This window comes from Rhea americana, unplaced genomic scaffold, assembly GCF_003343005.1.
Source record: "Rhea americana isolate MKP2758 unplaced genomic scaffold, rheAme1 scaffold_5, whole genome shotgun sequence".
Classification (NCBI taxonomy): domain Eukaryota; kingdom Metazoa; phylum Chordata; class Aves; order Rheiformes; family Rheidae; genus Rhea; species Rhea americana.
In genome coordinates this window covers 1,605,274-1,617,148 of record NW_028186645.1, presented here as the reverse complement: position 1 = coordinate 1,617,148, position 11,875 = coordinate 1,605,274, and the positions used below count along the sequence as shown (strand labels likewise).

The following is an 11,875-nucleotide window of genomic DNA, read 5'->3' as shown; positions in this document are numbered from 1 at the left end:
ACAAAAAAAGAAAGAAAAGAAAAAACTCCTAAACCAGTTTAAGATACATCCATATTTGTTTATTTGTGCAAACTCTTAAGAGCTTCTTACAGAGCGACGTATGCTAGGAGAAGAGAAAGGCCTTGATCTTGATCCTGGTCTTGAAGGTCACAGACTGAACAGTCAGACCAGTGGGGAGAGGAGGCTGCTGCATATCCTAAGAGATTCTGTAACTCACRCTGCCAATTATCTATCTGACTTTGGTTGCCATAGCTATAGCTCTTCATTCCCTATGTACTGCAGTAATCCAATCCTGAAGCCGCACAGGCATGAAAACTRCTAAGATCTATATCAGAAATAAACAGTCAAGCCTTTGGGTGTTTTGGTCATTGGCACCACCGGAGATTCAAAAAAGAATTCACAGATGAAAACAAACTTTTATTCTGCAAATCTCCTGGATCAAGGACTACATTTGCATGCCATTTTCTTCCAGGCGTATAATTATTTTTCTGGTGTATACAAGCCACTCATTCTAAGGAAAAAAAGGTCAGTATTTCAGTAGATCAAGATTTTCAGAGACAATAAGAATCTGATAGCCTATAATGTCTTATCCAGGCTACAGTCTTTAATTCTGATAACTCTTCAAATCATATTTTAACAATTTAAAAACAAAACACCTCCCTCCAAATGATAAGGCTATAAATTATGGATTTGAATGACTTAATTTTAAAGCAGTAATTCTTTATTGTTCTGAATGGAATTGTTAACTAACAATCCTACAACACTACCCAAAACAAACAAATTACTGTAGACATTTGTRGCCATTCTGGTGTTATCTGGCATTGACATTTTCACTGATTTCAACAGAGCTACACCAGTTTACACTGACATTCAATTCCCAAAGTCCAAACCATTACCTTATTTCACACCATTAAGAGATTTGTATTAAGTATTAGATGGTGTTAGTTGTAGTAAGTTATGACACAAGTTACTCCTTGTTCATCAGACTCTCTCTTTAGCAAATGTACTCTGAATCAGTGATAAGATATATTAATGCAGAACAGACCCTTATGCAAAAACTAACTGATCTTATGAATCAATTTTAGTGTCACATCATCTGCTTTAATTCCTTTTATCCCTTAAAATAGAGAAAAAAAAATCCACAACTACAGCTAGCAGGTAGGTGTTATAAATGAGAAGCTAAATAATGCTGAGATAGCTCATGATGGAAGAATTAATAGCAACATAAAAGCTAGAACACAAGCCGTGAATACATTATTAATGATGTTTTCTTCTCACATCAGCAGATGGACACTGAGTGGCTCAAGGGATGGGTAATGGGATACACAGCTTTTCATCTCAAAGGAACTAGTGCAGCCTTAGGCTGATAGTTACCTGAAAGTTACCATTTGACAGGTATCCAATAGCCAGTACGTAAGAACTGGTCTCGATCATGCTCTTCCTGTACAATCTAGTTAAAAAAACTGATGTGCTGTTTTCAGAGATGAGTAGGTCAGAAAACTTGACTATCTTTTTATCCSTAAAGGTTCAGCCCTGTTCAAGCCTGACTGAACAGCTTGAGACCCAGCTGCAAGCAGGATGATGGACTTGGCATATATTATACTCCTTTAGTGGGCACTTTCCATCAGTGTCTATCTAGTACATTCCTCAATGGCTAAATTAACTTTTAAACAGAAGAACAAAGACAAGAAAAWCAACCTGAGATGAACTGAAAAACCTTATCTAATGAGATTTGCTTTCAACAAAGCCTGGGTTGATAGACATGATGTGTTGTTCTTTTTGACACTGAAGGCACAAGGATTCTCAATAGTGACGCAAACTTATAGTACAGATATAAAATGTCTGTGTTGTCACAAAAGCATTAATAAATTGATAAGAATTAAGTGATCTGTAAATCCTTTTTGCAGGAAGTATAGAGAAGGCTAGTGGCTACAGTTCTCAACAAAACTTGACATGTTCCAAAGTCTTGGTGAGGTTTTAATTGATTATAAATTATTTTCATATTTATTGAGAAGAACCATACAGGTAGATACTTCTGGTTTTAAGCAACTAAACTGAATTTGGAAAGGTTTCAAAACAGACTTGGAGTCTAACTACATCGTCTGTCACCTGACAGTAAAATCATAGTCTTAGTTTAGAAGCATTTTCCTTTTGAAAAGAAAAAATACCTTCAGGGCATTTCTGGAATAAGTCCAGCAATAACCATCTGAGAGATAAGTAATGAGTTGTATTTAATCAAGTACTGGTCAGTATCACATGAATGTGTTTTTAATGAGAATATCTGTGAAACTAAAGGGCATAAAAGGGAATTATGTTTATATAAAAGCTGCAGATGTTTAGCTACAGATCATAGATTTGCTTGAGCTATAATTGTTAAAAATATATCTATATTACCTTGATGACATCCATGGACATTATCTAAAGTCGAACTTCTCTCAGTTCAGTGCAAAACCTGAAGACGAATGCTAAAGGCAGCAATCTGATAAGATTCAAGCATTTCAGTTAAAGATGGCTGAATATATAATTTAAATTTATATCATGTTATATCTGTGTAAACCCACTATAATCTTATTTCAATAGAGTAACTGATACATATTTTGTATTTAACACTATTTGTTATCACTGTTATTAGAATCACAGTCCAGATTGCTCCCTCACCTGTTCTATGCACTGTACAGACAAATTGCAGTAAAGTTAAACGAGAGGAATAAAAGATGTGAGAAAGAAACAGAAGCACTGAGATAAATTGCCAAAATCACACTGTGAATCTGTTGCCAAAATAAGAGTATAATCCAAGTCTTCCAAATCTCAATCCTTTGCCACATTCACAGAATATTCCCATGGCTTTTTGTAAGACTTATTTTTGTTAGTCAAAGTTCTTGCCAGTAACAATTCWTGTTAGGCCATTAACAGACCTTTCAAACACAATTTACCGCCTTTCAAAAATCCACTTCTACTGTGACATTCACAAAATAATCAAAAAGTTGGATAAGAGGCTCCTGTTGTACAGYACATATTGAAGGTTCACTGAAGCTACCTGGGTGTGCTGCACCAGCTCCTGCAGCCAATGGCACACAGAGGACTGGGATGGCCAACATCCTCGCTGACCACTTTGACTCTTCACACCAAATGACACAGGATCTACACACACAGCTGAGGAGACTGGAAAAGACGGCGTAGTCAAAGCCTGAACTCACACAGCCAGGTGACTACTGACATACCTCTGCCTTTGTGCCACTGCACCTCTTAAGAAACCTACATGTAGCAATTTATTTGGAATTGCACAGCTTTTGATCATTTTACTCTCATTCTGGCCTCAAGTCCACAAAAACTTATTTTGCATTTAATTGAATAACACTATTTATGAAGCATAACAAAACCAGACCTTTCTGTGGAAAGGACATTTCTTTACTATATGTTCACATACAGTGCTATGATACTTCAGTCTTGAGTCAAAGATTCTCATTAGTTCCATAATACAAATAAATAAAAATAATCTTAAAAGATTATTTTTAAACTTCAATCTTAAAAGATTAGTTCATTTAGTTTCTAACATTTTAAATAAACATTACGATGTATTAACATGTTTAGCAGAACTAAAATTCAAATCCAACCTGGTGGAGTAAATTGCAAAAATTCAATTAACTTTTGGGGAGGGAYAGGATTTATATACAAATGTAAGGAAAGAATTATTTTCTTATATGTATCTTATCTTTATTTACACGTATTATTTACTTGATTACCTTTTATCCTCTCTCTGTATATGAATGTAACTTTAAAYTGCCATACGGATTATGGACAGGCGGTTACCAATCTGCCACTCTCATATGATAACAAGAGGGATTTTTTTTAATTTACACTGAAAACCAAGAGCTTTAGTTTTGCTAGTTCTTTCTCTAAAATAAAACTGAAGCAGTCCACAAAGTAATCYGGGCATCTTTTCCATAAATTAAAAATCACAAGATAAGCAAAAGACTGCCCATAAAAACATCAGCATGCCTCTTTCTTGGTAGCCTTTGTGAACGGAGGGGAAAACCGTTCTCACAGTTGATTCTTGAATCAGTGTTACTTGCATACAGATCACTTCTCTAAAAAGACAAATATGAAAAAAGAATCTTCTGATAAAATTGGAAAGAAATATGTAGGATAACAATAAAAACAAAAGCAGGAAAAAAAAGCATGCTAGAGACATGAGCTGTTTTGTGAAAATTATCATCTGTAGGAACAGCTGCAATTAATCATCTCTGCCCATATCAGTAAGTGCCATCTTCAGGGACAGGAAAATACTGGGGACAGCAAGAAATAACATAAAGTAAAAAAAAAGAAAAAAGCGAACCTCTTTGCAAATGGAACGCATGACATATTATGTGTCAGGCTTTTGAGGAAAGCATGCAGGCAAAAATCTGTGTCAAARGCCTTTTTTTGACTTCTTAGTGACCTTCTTCCCCCTCTGTTGTCTCTCAGTGCTTTTATTCGTCTTTCTGTAGTCGAGGAAGAAATTCTAGCATGCCTAAGGGATGATAATACATATATAACTCCTTTCTATATAGCATTTTAAAGATAATTACTGAACACAAGATGCAGACAAAATTTACTTTGGGGCAAAGTCTATACAGGCTTGCCAGTCAGTCCACAGCACGATATAAATACAGATGGAAGAGAAATCTGTAGTTAAGTTTGTCTAACACTTTCTGTTATAAGACTCTAGTTTGAGATGCTTATAAACTTTGCCAATGTTTAATTGCTCAGTCTGATTTTTTTCAGAGTATCTGTTTTTGTAAACTTTCAATAAAAAAGAATCTGCTACCTCCTAAAATGAGGTTATGGGAAATATGCTGGTTTAGCAAAATTAACAAATTCTTATAACCATTATAATGAAAAATTGATCCTAGAATGATGAGAGGACTGAGGTGTTTTGTCATGCAGTGGAATGTACAGCCCTAAATTACAGACCAAGGCTTCCAACATAACACACAAGAATATTTTGATGCATCTGTACTATCAATTTCAATCATCACATGCTTTGATCCAAAAACCTCTACATAAACATCCACTGTGTGTGCATACTACACACACACACATACATACATACATATACACACACATACATACACACATATATATGGAATACCTTTTGGGGCAAAATATCAAAGCTTCTTCCCAGACAAAATTTAGAAGCCATTCAGACTTTAGTTTGCTCCAGGAACTGGTTTTAGTGGAAAGTGTCCTTCCACTTGGTCCTGTCCTCCAACACTATCCTTTCAAACTGTTTGTCCGGCATTGCCTCCATGCCGTGACTCACTGGATACATCTACAGTAACATGTATGTGGTACACTTCAAGAATTTCTCTAATCTTGGACAAACAGAAAGGGATATTAATTATTAAAGAATCTATTAAAAATGGTTAAAATGTCTCATATGCAAAGATGGACTACCTGATGCCAAGAAGAGGTCCCCATGGCAAAGGACTCTAAGCTATCATAGCCTTTGAGGAAAGGGGAATCTTGACTGCAGCAATCACCCTGGCTACCTAAAGAGATGTGGCAGAGCGGCTTTATGGTGGGGGAACTCTGTGACCCCAAGTGATGCCACCTGAAAACAAACTTGATTCACATGAAGGTACACAGTAAGAACTGGCATGAGCATAGGCTGTGAGCGCAGGAGAGAAGTGATATTTGTACTGTGCCCTGTGTGTTGAAAAGGCTGTGGGAAGGCTTACAGAAGAGTACAGGATCATCCCAGATGCTATGCAGTGTAGATGCAGGTGGCCTACTCTAATGAGAGTCAGACAAAAGCCGCGTTGATGGAAGCCACACCTTGCTGTCCGTCCACAAAACAAGGATTGCTCCTCAGGCAGACCACAAATACAGTATAAGCATCATCTGATAAATTCGGCAATTCTGAGARTACCCAGAAACAGGCCTGGAGGCACCTACAAGCTTATAGCATTTCCAGGGTTAAGTCCTGAATATACCTTCTGAGTATGCCTTTGAACCGTTCCCACACTGGGATAAAAATACATGGCTATATCAGGCGTGTCAAACTCTTAAAAAAGCAGAAAAAGTATAAAGTTTTGAAAGAGAAAATCTTTCATGGCATCAACAGGAGGTAAAAATAATTGGAACTCTTCATTCATTCCATAAATACCTACTTAAACATGATAAAAAGGAAGATGTAGGAGTCTTAGCTACAGTCACCTTTATGGTTACTAGCCTCACTCATCTCATATAAAATTAATCTTTCCCTTGATAACACGTGGGAAGAGGGAATGGCAGTACATGAATAGAAACATTACACTTAATGCAGCAAAAGCCTGGAATCAACAAAGACATTGCCAAAAACTGCACAGAAACATATCATAATAATACTGAGTTCTGACATGAAAAAGAGCTTAATTATCAAGACTAAAGTATGCCTGATACCCTCCAAATGCTAGGCATATCCAACAAATTTTAAACAGATTATTATATTTCATTATATTTAAATGTATTTCTCAACTCAGTATACATACTAAAAATAAAATCACAAAAAATACTAGAAATAAGAAATCAAATTTCTTAATGTCATCTGTGTTACTGATAGAGTTGCACCTCTTTCAGTCTATTTTCATGGAAAAATTCAACTATACAACATGAAGTAAAGTCCTTCTTTTATGAGCTTTTTAGTTGCTTCACTGAGGCAGATGAACATAAAGTGATTTGTCTGAAGTGATTTAATGTTACTATTTCTGTAGTTCCCATCTCTATAGAAGCTGGGTACCAGCACACAAGTTCAGGTACTCTTTTAGAAACATAGGAATYGGCATTCTGGATAAGACCAATGGTTCATTCACCTTAATATCCTGTCTTACTACTTTTGCCATCATCCAAACTTTGACATGTAGGTCACTTTATTACTTAACAGCCRATAATTGACATAAATAATGCATTCTGCAGTCAGAAACAAACAAAGAAATCACTTGTTTAACTATCATTAGTTATTTTTGTTGTACACGTATTTGTCCAGAATATTACTGAATCTCAACAATAATGCCTGAGTAACATTCTGCATCAGTGAGTTCTCCATGCTCATTATTGATGTTCTTTCATTTAAAAAATAAGTACATTGGCCCAATAGAAATCCAAAGTCAATACATTAATGGATATGGACAATAGCTACTGACACAGTCTAGTACCAGAACAGTTACCAGCCATATGTGATGATATTATGGCTCAGAGAGTCTAAAAATTGCACATCAACAGAGTTCAAACTTAGAAAACTATTTTCAGTTCAGTTTGGAGTATAGACTTTATTTCAGGTCCTCTGCTGGTAAGTAGTTGCACTTACTTTGCAATTGAGGACGGATGGARAGCATGAAGGAACTATTTTCTAAAAGACACACAAAGTTAACTTGAACAATATTTTAAAACAACTTATAGTTACTTCTTTGCTTTTTCACTTGTTTATTAAACAATCAGGAGCCTTGTCTCCTGACTGGACTTCCTGGACGGACAACCCTGACTTGCAGCCTTGCCTTGTCTGAGGCTGTTGACAGAACCTGTTGCCACTCCAGTCCTCCTCCCGCACAGCGGGACRGCGCTGTGCGTGGTGAGACTCTCCCTGTGCTGTGGTCACCCTCCACTCTGGGCTCGTTTTCTCTCGTGGAGCAGGCCCCCTCTTGCCGCTCCCTGATGGAGAGGTCTCAAGTGAGATGACTTCTGTTTTTGCCAATAAAYTTCTGGGAAATGAAAAGGGGGCTTAGCATAAGCTTTCACTACTTAACTGAAAAAATGTGAGTCCTGAACTTTTAACAAAAGAGGAAAATATTCAATAATTGCTTTCTATAATGCTATGATTGCCTGAATAACTAACTGCTAATGCTATTCACTAGACTCAAAATCTTGCCTTTTTTGAAATTTAGAAGAGACAAGAAAGAATGAAAAATTTTCAAAAGAGATAATGCGAAGAATTATGTATTTTGATGCAAACATAATTTCATCCTTATTTCTAAATATTCACTGGAAATTCTTAGAGTTGAGATTTAGATAGTACAATTAACCATACGTGAGAGATTTTTTCATTTTTGACTAGTCCAAATTTTACAGAAATAATACTCAGTTAGAAGATGTACAGTAGTGACACTACTACATATACATATGATTACACCAATTAATTACCGTTTTGTATGGGCTTCTCTCGTTCTCGTTCTCTCGTTCTTCTATCTTTGTCAGGTCAATAATTACCATTTATGACTGTGGCCACACATAGGGCTGAAACATTATGTTGCATACATACATGTTCTGAAATTTGACCTGTTACTCATTACCTCAAAACAGTCCGACTTYTACATAGCTTTGAATAAATTATTTTAAAATCTTTACAACAAAACAGATCATGACAGTATGACATCTAACACTAATGGATATTAACAGAATTGAAGAGAATTAAAACCTACCCATTTAGACTGAGTCACTTAGATGAGTCAAGAAATTATTTAATGTAATTCAGGGTAGGCAGAATAAGCCCATGCTAGCTGAGAATGTTTCTGAAAGATGTTTAAGCTTTTTGGTGAAGTTGAATATACTCGCTTTGCAGCTCTTGATGCTAGGTTGTGTAAAAGCAGAGTATATTGTAGGCACTCAAGCCTGATGAAATAGTTTATTACCCCAGACAGTTCCCTAAAACATAATTTTGTAGTTTTACTACCCTGATAAGAAAGTTATCTTACTTAGTAATGCAGCCTGAGAACAAGTGTGGAAAAGTTTTTTTAAATTTCAACCCGTCTATTTCAGCCTCACTTCACTGCCAGTGGTGTTTGAATCTTCAGTTCTCTCTTTACATCTGACACAGAGCGCCAGAAAATGGAAGAGATCTGTTTCAGTTGATAGGGAGAAAGAAGTATCTTGAGAAATAGCCTGCCAGTGTTTGACAGTTACATACAATGATGACGTTTCATTGGCTTCTCAAACCTTGTCCACAAATACAGTTGCACAGTTTCAGTTGAGCCAAATTAACAGCTTGATGGCAAAAGGTTTCATTGTCTCCTGTCTTCCCTGCTCAGTTAGTTTTCTGCCATTTTAGTAAGTTGAACTGGCAAACCATACAATCAAACAAGATGGTGCATGGAAAGCAGTAAAAGCATAAAACTGGGAATGGGAGAAGAGGACGAGGAASAAGGCTTCCCTTCACAGTAATAGTGATCTGTGCAATTAACTCAGGCCAGTGAATGATCAGGCTTTGACCAGGAATTAAAAAATATATACACCTTGGAAAAAATATATACATATCCAATAAAGTTGGAAAGGACTAAATATGTAAATATTCCTGCTTCACTGACACACTGGGCATTTGGCCCAATTTCAAGCTTTTAAATATTATTCAGCTGCTTCGTATGTGACTTAGTTATTTAGCTGTTCCAACTTTTGCAAGTTTGGACAATTCAATCAATACAGTAAAAAGCTGCAAAATGCCAGCAATACTGCATGCACTATTTTGAAAGGATTTAGAAGGTTGGAGAGTAGGCACAACACTTTTAATTACAGCCTAATCAGACTGAATCTGTTCTGCTTTCTGGAAACATCTAGTTTGCATGAAGCATGCTCAGAAGTTAATACAGATATTAATATAATCATATTCGTACTCCATCTTATTTACATAATTAATCCTTCTTTGTAACAMAATAATTAGGCTTACAGTAATGTAACACTGTAGTAAAAATAAAATTTCATCTTAGTGTTGCATAAAAATATAAGTCACTTCTCTTATTCTGATAGATTATGAAGCCATTAGAGTATACAAATGGAACTATTTTTCTTGCAAACTACCTCCACCCACTGATTATTTGATATAATACAGCAGGCCTTGAAAAATACAATTGCTTTCTGTTACTGGTGAATGAGAGTCTTTCCCTAGCAAGTGAGGTGAGGGGGAGTCAAGTTTTCACAAGAGTTTCTACATCTGTGGTCACAAAGAAAACCTCCCAAATGTTAACTAAGTCAATGCCATCTTTTGAACCTGTATTCAGTCTGATGTATTGATTCAACGTTTTCCCAACTACCAGCAAAATAAAGATGGACAATTTTTGCTGCTACTATTCAGGAGTACATGGGTAACAATGTACTAACACACTGCGTGTGTAACTAACACAGTTTTTCCATTATTTGTAAAAACTACGAACACTATGARATACAAAGGAGGCCAAGAGCCAATGAGAAAGTCATTAAGCAGCTTAAACTGATCTAAATCTAGGCTGCTTAGGTCACATCCCTCCCCCGCCACACATTTCCACCCCCTTCCTTCGGTCATCACTAGTGTTTACAGAAGCAGRCGGTGTGCCAGTTCGAGGCAAAAAACACATCACTTTATGGGGGGAATAGTTTTCCACCAGATCAACTCCGTGAACTGGTTTAAGCACAGCACTAGCAACAGTGCACAGGAGGGAGATGGGAACAAAACAGCTTGGAATTAAGAACAGTTGAAATTTGTGTGAAACTGTAACCTAATAAAGAACTGGAAGTTCTGGAGCTTATCCTCAGCTATATGAATCTTTTCATGTACTGATCAAACTCCAACATAAAAGAGGGTTGGATTGCTTTTCCTTACTGTTTCCGAGTATGTTCCAAATCCACGTTGCTCTTTCCGGGTTGGTTAGAAGTCTTATTTATTAGTAGAAATTCATTCATGACCAATGCTTAACAGAAACACAGCGGTGACAGTGGCACCTCAGTTCTAAATCCTCTAATCAGAGAAGATTAAGGACAGGATAAGAGGCAGACATCRCTTGTTTTCTAGCACATAAGAAGCAGGGAGGCGACTGAAGCAAGAGGAAGCAACTCCCCATAGTCAGAAGATTTCTTTGCAGATCACAGCAAAAAAAGCAAAGTGCTGCAAGTCCCATATGACAGATACACGCTAATGCTAGATACCATCACATCAGACATGAATGATTATTAGAAATCCAAGTTCCTAAAAAAGTGAGAACTCAGCTGCTCGCTAGTGCTGGCTTTCATACTCACAGGTTGGAAAAGCTAGGAGGTCAGTCTTTTTTATGCTGGTATTTATTAGGCACTCTGTAATTTCTTTATCTGTTAGTAGCACAGCACAATCAGAGCTTAATAAGCATATTTAATTTGCATGTTAGATGTTTTATGTCTTGGGTTGCAAWTCTCTATGCTTTTCACTCAGTCTAATGGTATCTGGAGCTTGGTCAGGCTACATGATAAGTGCAATTTTGAAGTTTTCGTGAATTTTAAAGTTTTTGTGAWTTGTTACTTTTCTTCTTTTGAGTAATATGACAGTCCCGATTTTTGCACTCCAACTTTGAGAGATTAAAAGAGTGGCTTATTTTAAAACTAATCTCTGGGCAAAGGTGAGCAAAATTGAAAAAAAAAATTATATGCACCTAAGCATTAGGGGAAAAAAAMAMCACTAARGGATAAAGAAACTATTACAAAATCAGGCTGCGACTACGTAAAGCTCACCTTTTCCTCATCCATAGCAAGCACACACTGCAGTCCTCAAACTGACGGTGGCCGGCCTGGGCTGTGTGACAGGGGCAGCACGCTCCCCACGTGCCCTACATTAACTCTCTCTTCCTTAAACACCCGCCGTCAGGCAGCGAGGCGCTCCCGCAGCGGGGCGACCCGCGGGGCGCCCACCGCCGCCGCGCCCCGCCTCAGAGAGGCGGCGGGAGCCGGAGAAGCCGCTCTGCCCCCGGGGCGTGGCTGGGGCCCGGCCCGGCCGCCGCCGCCCCGCTCCGGAGCCCCTAACGGGCGGGGGGAGGGGCGGGAAGCAGCGAAGAGACCCGCCCACCGGCTGACGCCACGGGAGCCGCGGCTCACGTGACAGGGACAGCCAATGGGGAGGCGGCGCCCCGGCTCCGCCGGGCGGGGGGGT

General features: G+C 37.8%; 1 long non-coding RNA gene across 1 annotated transcript; it reads right to left on the bottom strand.

Moving 5' to 3' along the window:
* Window positions 1-37: 37 nt before the first annotated feature.
* On the bottom strand, window positions 38-11,737 carry LOC146588671 (uncharacterized). Its single transcript, XR_014897356.1, has 2 exons — window positions 11,461-11,737; window positions 38-511 (listed from the first exon to the last, which is right to left on the bottom strand). It is a non-coding gene; the product is annotated as an uncharacterized LOC146588671 (long non-coding RNA).
* Window positions 11,738-11,875: the final 138 nt, after the last annotated feature.